This window comes from Cherax quadricarinatus, chromosome 1 (assembly GCF_038502225.1).
Source record: "Cherax quadricarinatus isolate ZL_2023a chromosome 1, ASM3850222v1, whole genome shotgun sequence".
In the NCBI taxonomy this organism is placed as follows: Eukaryota; Metazoa; Arthropoda; class Malacostraca; order Decapoda; family Parastacidae; genus Cherax; species Cherax quadricarinatus.
Genome location: NC_091292.1, coordinates 20645093 through 20655929, shown reverse-complemented (window position 1 = coordinate 20655929; position 10837 = coordinate 20645093). Strand labels below are relative to the sequence as shown.

Sequence of the window (10837 nt, the reverse complement as noted above, 5' to 3'; positions counted from 1 at the left end):
AGTGTGAGTTTTCATCAGAGCTGCCTCCTGGTGTTATTACTGCAACAATATTATTTGCTATATTCCTCCATTTAAGGTGCCTTAAGTTGAAATCCCCCAGGAGCAAGATGTTGGGTGCAGGAGCTGGAAGATTTTCCAGACAGTGGTAAATTTTTAACAGCTGTTCCTGGAATTGCTGGGATGTTGCATCCGGAGGCTTGTAGACTACCACAATGACTAGGTTTTGGTTCTCGACCTTTACTGCTAAAATTTCCACTACATCATTTGAAGCATTAAGCAGTTCTGTGCAAACAAGTGACTCTGCAATGTACAGGCCAATCCCCCCCCCCCTTTTGCCTGTTCACTCTCACATCTGTATAGGTTGTAACCTGGGATCCATATTTCGTTGTCCAAGTGATCCTTTATGTGGGTCTCAGTGAAAGCCGTGAACATTGCCTTTGCCTCTGCATGCAGTCCACGGATGAAAGGTATTTTGTTTGTTGCTGGCTTTAGACCCTGTATATTTGCAAAGGAGAATGTCATCGGACTGGTGGTATTGTTGGCACTGGGGGGGGATTTTTTTCTTCCGGCATTAGTATCTGTATCTGTTGGTTTGGAGTGGAAGCCATCGACTGTGGTTCCACTCAAGGAATGACAGGATTTGGTGTACGATTTCTGCCATTTCCTGCCAGTTTTTTTTCCTTCCTGGCACTAAAAAACCTCTCCCTCTTGAGTGGCTGTGGCTACCCAGGTTTTCCCATGGCCTGGATGTTTTGTATCTTTTTGTCCCCTTTAGATGGTGTGCCTGGCAATTTAAGTTATAGCACAGTCTTTCCTGTACTGAAGAGGTACACATTTCAGGGTGAAAAAACTTACAGGAAGGGAGTTTGCATTTTCCTGTTGTCATATGGGCATGGCATTTTCTAGGGTGGTCATAGTTGCACGTCCCGTCTGTTTTTCCAGATTTCCCATGTTTGCAGATACCAAGTGCATAGTATGTGCACAGGCTTGGTTTCCGTTTGCCTTGGGTTTCTGTGACTGTATTCCCTGTTGGTGCATGTTTACCTGTCTTATTCCTATCCTCCTTAGCACCAACAATGGAGCTCCCACCAGTTGTTTTTGGTAATATATCCTCACTATTGCTAGTGAAGTCCTCTTGTTTGCTATTTCCTGTGGTATTTCTAGTTTGCAATATTGGTTTTATCTTATCCTTGACTACACTTGTTTCCCCACTAAGGCTCCTGTCCCCTATGAGGTCATTTATATGTATTCCTTCCTGCGTATTATTCCCGACTACCTGGACAAAATCTCCAGCTTCACCATTACTGTCTCCCAGGACAGCACCTCCAGCTTTACCATTACTGTCTCCCAGGACAGCACCTCCAGCTTCACCATTACTGTCTCCCAGGACAGCGCTATCAGCCCCACATTTACTGACTACCAGGACATCACCTCCAGCCTCACAGTTTCTGACTACATGGCCAGTATCAAGGGCAGTACCGTTCAGCCCAGACTTTTTATGTTTCCATCTGTTGTAGAAAGCTTCCAGGTTTTCTATGAAAGCAGCTTTGATGTTATCCTCTTTTAATACCCTTGTGATTTTAGTCCACAGATTTACCTCATTTGGGCATACCCAAAAACACTTCCCTGTTTTAATACTGCTTGTAGCTAGTTCTTGGATATCTGCACAACTACCACACATTGTCACAACTACCGCACACTGTTACAACTACCACACACTGTCACAACACACACACTGTCACAACTGCCATACCCTGTCACAACTTCTCCAACACACTGTCACAACTACCACACACATTGTCACAACTACCTCACACACTGTCACAACTACCTCACACACTGTCACAACTACCACACACTGCCACAACTACCACACACTGCCACACCTACCACACACTGCCACAACTACCACAATCGTTGTCACAACTACCTCACACATTGTCACAACTGCTACACATATTGTAACAACTACCACACACTGCCACAACTACTTCACACACTATCACATCTACCACACTCATTGCCACAACTACCACACACATTGTCACAACTACCTCATATATTGTCACAACTACCTCACACATTGTCACAACTACCTCACACATTGTCACAACTACCTCACACATTGTCACATCTACATCACACATTGCCACAACTACCACACATTGCCACAACTACCACACATTGTCACAACTACCACACACTGTCACAACTACCACACTGTGACAAGTACCACACACTGCCACAGCTCGCAACACATTCCCACAACTACCACACACTGCCATAACTACCACACAATGTGACAAGTACCACACACTGCCACAACTACCGCACACTGCCACACACTGTGACAAGTACCACACACTGCCACAACTACCACACACTGCCACACACTGTGACAAGTACCACACACTGCCACAACTACCACACACTGCCACACACTGTGACAAGTACCACACACACTGCCACAACTACCACACACTGCCACACACTGTGACAAGTACCACACACTGCCACAACTACCACACACTGCCGCACACTGTGACAAGTACCACACACACTGCCACAACTACCACACACTGCCTCACACTGTGACAAGTACCACACACACTGCCACAACTACCACACACTGCCACACACTGTGACAAGTACCACACACTGCCACAACTACCACACACTGCCACACACTGTGAAAAGTCCCACACACTGCCACAACTACCACACACTGCCACACACTGTGACAAGTACCACACACACTGCCACAACTACCACACACTGCCACACACTGTGACAAGTACCACACACACTGCCACAACTACCACACACTGCCACACACTGTGACAAGTACCACACACACTGCCACAACTACCACACACTGTGAAAAGTCCCACACACTGCCACAACTACCACACACTGCCACACACTGTGACAAGTACCACACACACTGCCACAACTACCACACACTGTGACAAGTACCACACACACTTCCACAACTACCACACACTGTGACAAGTACCACACACTGCCACAACTACCACACACTACCACAAACTGTGACAAGTACCACACACTGCCACAACTACCACACACTACCACACACTTTGACAAGTACCACACACACTGCCACAACTACCACACACTGTGACAAGTACCACACACACTGCCACAACTACCACACACTGTGACAAGTACCACACACTGCCACAACTACCACACACTGCCACACACTGTGACAAGTACCACAGACTGCCACACACTGTGACAAGTACCACAGACTGCCACACACTGTGACAAGTACCACACACTGTGACAAGTACCACACACTGCCACAGCTCCCAACACAGTTTTATTTCCTGATAAATTGGCCTTGTCACCACGGAGTATATAACTGACTGAACAGAGTTATTTATGCTTACTTTATTCATTTGTAACTTAAAATAGATCATGAGAGTAATAGGTTTTTTCCACTCTTTTTGAAACTTTGTCCGTATCTATTTGTCTGTCTGTCTATAAGTGTCATTCTTTAGGTTTTATTGTGAAGCCATAAAGTATAGTGTAATATTCTGGATGGACTGCTTTCATAAGTTGAGTTGATAGATAATGGAACAGAGGTTATAGAAAGCTGGAGAGTATATCTTGAGAAGTTGCTGATCGAACAAGGTAAAATGGAGGTCAGGGCAGGGAGAAATATGCTTCGTTAGGAAGAACTGGAAATGAGTTCGGATGAGATGGACAAAGTAGGTAGCAGGTTGAAAGTGGGAAGGAAAGTGAGGGAGATATGATATTAAGTTTGAGATGTATGCATATTATGATAAAGGAATTTCTTGGTGCGTTTTCCCGTTTTTCTGATAACAAGGGAAGATTCCTGAGAACTGGTAGAGAGTGAGTATATATTTTAAAGAAAGAGGACAAGAGAATGTGCCAGAATTAATAAGAAGTAAGCTTGTGTAATGTACTAGATAATGTGTATGCTAGGATTTTTTAAAATGGAATTAGGAAAAAACGAAAATTTTCGGCATAGGAATCTGAATCTGGGAAGGGAAAGATGTGAGGGGGTCAAGTGTTAGCTAGAAAAGTTATTCAATTATGTCATTCAGCGGAAAGTACTCAACATAAGAGCGTAAGAAGGAAAGAGCAATGCAGTAGGCATACTGGCCCATGCAAGGCAGGTCTAACTCACACCCACACTCACTAATGTACTCGTTTAAACCTATTTTTAAAGCTACACAAGGTTTTTGCTTCAGTGACGCTATTTTGTAGTTTGTTCCACTCACCAACAACTCTATTACCAAGCTAGTGCTTTCCTATAGCCTTTCCAAAGGAAAGCACTGGCTTCGTAAAGCAGTCGTGAATGAGTTGAACAAACTCCCAAGTAGCATCACTAAAGCGAAAACCTTGTATAGCTTTAAAAATTGGTTAGACAAGGACAAGAGTGAGTGTGAAAAAACTGGCGAAATTACTGGACGGTTTCATTCCACCTTTAAATTATATTTTGACTCATTTATTTCACAATTCCCTAAAAAAAAACTAAAAATATCTATATACTTTTAAATGAACAACCCACTTGAAAAATCAAGGAAGCAAATCTGATAATCATTCTACGGTTTGTCATGATGTGGCTGGAGGTTCTAGACAGACGTGGTGTATGAGGTGGTAAGATTATAACAGGAAAAAGAGCGACGTGTGGGGAGCCTGGTTGATAAGTGAGGAAAAGAAGGAATTTTCTGGTAAGAGAGAGAAATGAAAACAGTATCAATATTAAAAGATGGAATTAGCTTGATAGTAGTTTGTACTATAATTAGTACTGTACGTGAAGGTGCTTGACGTATTCAACACATTATAGCTGTAGTTTAAGTGGAAGAGATTACCACTGTATGGGTCATTGCACTGACTGGAAATGACGTGTAACTGAGAGGAGGAAGATCTTGTGGAGGAAAGGAAGATCTGGAAGTGACGAACATCTAAAATCACAAAGTTTACAGATGATACCAATGAACTGACTGGGTGGCTGAGTGATCGGAAAATGGGTTTTAATGTGGACAAATGTTAAATAAAGCATTTTGAGCTGACTATATTAATATTTTTTTTCAAAATCCTAAGTGTTGAGATGATAAAGAAAAAGATCTCTCTCTCTCTCTCTCTCTCTCTCTCTCTGTCTCTGTCTCTCTCTCTCTCTCTCTCTCTCTCTCTCTCTCTCTCTCTCTCTCTCTTTCTCACTCTCAATGAGGATATATTTTATCTGGTAAAAGATCAACAATATTTGTAGTCAATTTGAGAAATTAAGGAAAGATACACAAGAGAATAAATTCCTTATGATCCATGCCGTAACAAATGATTTAGGGGAGAGTAGATCGGAAGAGATTATTAATAGATACAAAGCACTCAAAGAAATGCAATGGTTTTTTATTGCTGACTCCCACACATAAATAGCGCAGCAGTCCTTAATCTAGACAAAAGTAAATGGCTATTCTCAGCAGGTATCCTAGGTGAGGACTTACAAGTCCTCGGGTATCTGTCTTTCCTAAGAACTCTTATCTCTCTCTCTCCCTCTCTTTCTACATTAACATTAGAAGAAGCTGAAAGGAAAAGTGTTACAATATATCAAATGTTGCAAAGTGATATTTTTATAAAAGTTATCATGAGGAGAGAAATGAGAGCAGAGTTTTTTTTTTTTTGGTAACATGAGGCGTCTAGAGAAAGGGTGACATAAGAGAGACTAATAAAAATGAAAAGCCTAGGTGGAAAGTTTCCAGATGTTCATAATTCCAAGCTCTAGAGAGGTAGACGTCCCACCTCACGCTTGCTGGGATCGTCTTACCAATTACATGACTATTGGTTCTCACCAAGGCTGACACATGCCATCAAGAATGTAGTAGAGCTGGGTCATCTCGGCCCACGTGAAGAAAGTTTTCACTGCCATGGCCGTCTTGTGTGCCAAATATATCTCTGTTTTTCGTTTTCTTCTTCCAGAGAGAGAGAGAGAGAGAGAGTAGGGATAGAAATAACAAACCATTACGGAATAACCTATCTGGGAACTTAAATGTTGAGTGACGTAGCTTAATGAACGACTTACATAATGTACCTGAGTGAAGCTCCCACTGTCAAACATCAGTTCTCTTTGCTGCTAGTTGGGGACCAATAATATACAGTCTTGGCGTGGGCCAGTATGCCCACTGCAGTATATCTTTCAAGGGTTTACCTCACCTGGTCATATATGTATGGGCTTCCGTCCATTTCATTTAATTTCGCCTAATGAGGGTCTCAAGCAGACTGAAAATATTTGCGTTTATTTCTGTGCTATTGAATGCGGGTTATTTGCATATATTACCAATACTGTCAGAATATTTACTCTCTCTCTCTCTCTCTCTCTCTCTCTCTCTCTCTCTCTCTCTCTCTCTCTCTCTCTCTCTCTCTCTCTCTCTCTCTCTCTCTCTCTCTCTTTCTCTCTCTCTCTCCGTCTCTCTTAATACAAATATAAACATAAACCGAAGTCTCTACCTTCGGTTCATTGTTACATAGAAAGGTTTGTATCTAGCAGTGTACAGATAGTGTAATGTAGCCCCCTTTGTGGTTTTGGAATGGCTGGACTCATTGATGAATAAGACACTTGAGCAACATTTGAGTGCCTGCACAACTAGCTTCTTCAGTTGAATATAGGGGAATAAAACACTGGAGACTGTAATAGTTCTGACGTGATCAGTAACCTTTGGTAGGAGATGGTTAGTCCCTAAAGTCTTGAACATTGGTATGCAACCAAACCTTGTATACGAGACCAGAACTGAATTGAAGGGCGCTCAACTGTGACACTACTCCATCTGCTTCTATAGTATATAAGGTCTGGTCGCGTGCTTATACTTTATGTAGGCGACGACGACGGACCGATCATGTCAAAACTACTACTATTGTCTCCAGCGTTATATTATCCTGTGTTCGACTAGAGAGGCCTGTTGAGCAGGCGAAACGTTTCGACATTTAAGATACTCAGTATTGCCATGAACTTGTCGGTGTTAAATGGCATCATCAATAATATTGTAATGAGCGGACAACACAGGGATAGAGTTCAAGCTCATGTTGTAGTGTGCGTTTCACTGTTTTGACATATGCAATAAATGCTTGTTTGCCTAATAGCCTTATTTACGAATAGCCTTAATGCTTGGAATACCTTAAGATAAATGAATACTTTAATATTCTTCAATAGACTGTATTTCAACAGTTAACAGTTATGAACAGAAACAGATAAAGCATATTGAATTTAGGCTTAATTATTCAAATTCGAAATATTTAATTAGAATAAAATAATTAAAAAATGGTATACTTATTTTTCAGAACAAAATTATTTTTGTCTGTGAGAGATGTTAGGAATTATAGTTTTATGAACAATAATTTTTGATAGTTTTTTTTTTTTGTGAAACTTTAGCAGCTAAAACGGGAGTAAAATTTTGTTTATAATAAGAAAAAAATATAAATGAAGAAAATCTTATATGTGAGTCAGTGGCTCAGGACTTACTGATTTTTTAAAATTATTATTACCACAGCTCACAAGAATGTTAAGAAATAGCAATATTTCATTTAAATGTTTTTATATTTTTAATTTTTAAATGCTAATAAATGTATCATAAATTGTATAATTTTCCTGCTGAATTTTAACGAAAATATTTTGAAGATATCAAGTCTAGTAGCTACAAAACTTGCCTTCACTCACTTGACTCGATTTCAATGCCTGACATTGGAAGTATAAATGCACGTAGGTATACACACACACACACACACACACACACACACACACACACACACACACACACACATATATATATATATATATATATATATATATATATATATATTTATATATATATATATATATATATATATATATATATATATATATATATATATATATATATATATATATATATATATATATATATATATATATATATTAGATTACAAAACAACTGCCTCGAGTGAGGATCGAACTCACGACCTTGAGATTATGAGACTCACGCGCTACCTACTGCGCTATCGAGGCTGTGACATAGTGTCTGAGAAAACAAATAGCATTTTTATATTACGGACTCGTTTTCTCGCTAACTACTTACTAAATATTTAATTTATTGGAAAGACAGCTAGGGAGGAAATGTTGGCTAACGTTTTCTTAAATGAATCTCCCAGGGTTGGTGGGGAACGTTCACTGTTATGTGTTATTATTACTAGAAAATACAAAATAACTTTTTGTTGATTTTTAGAAAGTGAAAAAATGGAAGAAAATCAAATTGACAAGAACACCAGGTTAGTCTAAGTAACAGAAAAGTTCTCTAAGTTAATTATCATACTTTGGTGTTAGCGTATAGAAATATACCTAGTTGGAAGAATCCTACTAGAGCCAGCTGGCCCATTGGCCCAAGAGTTTTAGGATTCCCCTGCCATAGATTCGAATCCCACTCTCTCTGGTGTATGTATGTATGTATCAGAAATGAGGCTAGAGGGATGCGTACATCATCCTGTTCTCACAGGGCTGGGCATTGTGACACAGTATCAAATCCTGGCTAGCCACAGTTCTGTTAATGATTCAAAATCACTTGTTTAGTTATTTCATTAATATTTATACAGCTCGTGAAGGCTAGTACCCCAAAGATGATGAGGTTGAAATTAGTCTCTGTGGCTCCACGACCACGTATGTTCTCGCACTAGGTCTTTAAAAATTGATGGTCAAGTAGATAGAGGGATGCATACTTTGTCCTGTTGTCACATGTTGGACATGTGGCTCAGGATCGATTACTGGCTAGCCGTAGTTCTGTTAAAGATTCAAAATAAATTGCTTCGTGATTTTATTAATATATATATATATATATATATATATATATATATATATATATATATATATATATATATATATATATATATTAACAAGTCGGCCGTTTCCCACCGAGGCAGGGTGACCCAAAAAGAAAATCTCCAAAAGAAAATACTTTCATCATTCAACACTTTCACCCCACTCGCACATAATCACTGTTTTTGCAGAAGTGCTCAGAACACAACAGTTTAGAAGCATATATCTATAAAGATACACAACATATCCCTCCAAACTGCTAATATCCCGAACCTCTCCTTTAAAGTGCAGGCATTGTACTTCCCATTTCCAGGGCTCAAGTCCGGCTATATAAAAATAACCGGTTTCCCTGAATCCCTTCACTAAATATCCTGCTCACACTCCAACAGCTTGTCAGGTCCCAAATACCATTCGTCTCCATTCACTCATGTTGAACACGATCACGCACGCTTGCTGGAAGTCCAAGCCCCTCGCCCACAAAACCTCCTTTACCCCCTCCTTCCAACCTATTCGAGGACGACCCTTACCCCGCCTTCCTTTCCCTACAGATTTATACGCTCTCCATCTCATTCTACTTTTATCCATTCTCTCTAAATGACCAAACCACCTCAACAAACCCTCTTCAGCCCTCTAATACTTTTAACTCAACATCTTCTAATTCCCACACTCCAAATTTTCTGCATAATATTTACCCCACACATTGCCCTTAGACAGGACATCTCCACTGCCTCCAACCGCCTCCTCGCTGCAGCATTTACAACCCAAGCTTCACACCCATATAAGAGTGCTGATACTACTATACTTTCATACATTCCCTTCTTTGCCTCCATAGTTAACGCTTTTTGTCTCCACATGTACCACAACGCACCACTCGCCTTTTTTCCCTCATCAATTCTATGATTAACCTTATCTTTCATAAATCCATCCGCCGACACAACTCCCAAATATCTGAAAACATTCACTTCTTCCATATTCCTCCTCCCCAATTTGATATCCATTTTTCTTTATCTAAATCATTTGATACCCTCATCACCTTACTCTTTTCTATGTTTACTTTCAACTTTCTGCCTTTACACACACTCCCAAACACATCCACTAACCTTTGGAATTTTTCTTTAGAATCTCCCATAAGCACAGTATCATCTGCAAAAAGTAACTGTCAATTCCCATTTTGTATTTGATTCCCCATAATTTAATCCCACCCCTCTCCCGAACACCCTAGCATTTACTTGTTTTACAACCCCATCTATAAATATATTAAACAACCATGGTGACATTACACATCCCTGTCAAAGACCTACCTTTACCGGGAAATAGTCTCTCACTCTTCTACACACCCTAACCTGAGCCTCACTATCCTCATAAAAACTCTTTACAGCATTTAGTAACTTACCACCTATTCCATACTCTTGCAAGATTTGCTACATTGCTCCCCTATCCACTCTATCATTTGCCTTTTCTAAATCCATAAATGCAATAAAAACTTCCCTACCTTTATCTAAATACTGTTCACATATATGTTTCAATGTAAACACTTGATCTACACATCCCCTACCCACTCTAAAACCTCCTTGCTCATCCTCTATCCTACATTCTGTCTTACCTCTAATTCTTTCAGTAATAACCCTACCGTACACTTTTCCCGGTATACTCAGTAAACTTATTCCTCTATAGTTTTTACAGTACCTTTTGTCTCCCTTCCAGAGACTATGCATGCTCTCTGCCAATCCCTAGGTGCCTTCCCCTCTTTCATACATTTATTAAACAAAAATACCAACCACTCCAACACTATATCCCCCCTGCTTTTAACATTTCTATCATGATCCCGCCAGTTCCAGCTGCTTTACCCCCTTTCATTCTACATAATGTCTCACGCACCTCCCCGATACTCACATCCTGCTCTTCTTCACTCCTAAACGATGGTATACCTCTCTGGCCAGTGTGTGAAATTACCGCCTCCATTTCTTCGTCGACATTTAAAAGTTCCTCAAAATATTCTCGCCATCT

At 40.1% G+C, this 10837-nt stretch overlaps 1 non-coding gene across 1 annotated transcript; it reads right to left on the bottom strand.

Annotated features, from left to right (window-relative positions):
• Positions 1-7956: 7956 nt before the first annotated feature.
• TRNAM-CAU (transfer RNA methionine (anticodon CAU)) lies at positions 7957-8029 on the bottom strand. The gene has a single exon. It is a non-coding gene; the product is annotated as a tRNA-Met (tRNA).
• Positions 8030-10837: the final 2808 nt, after the last annotated feature.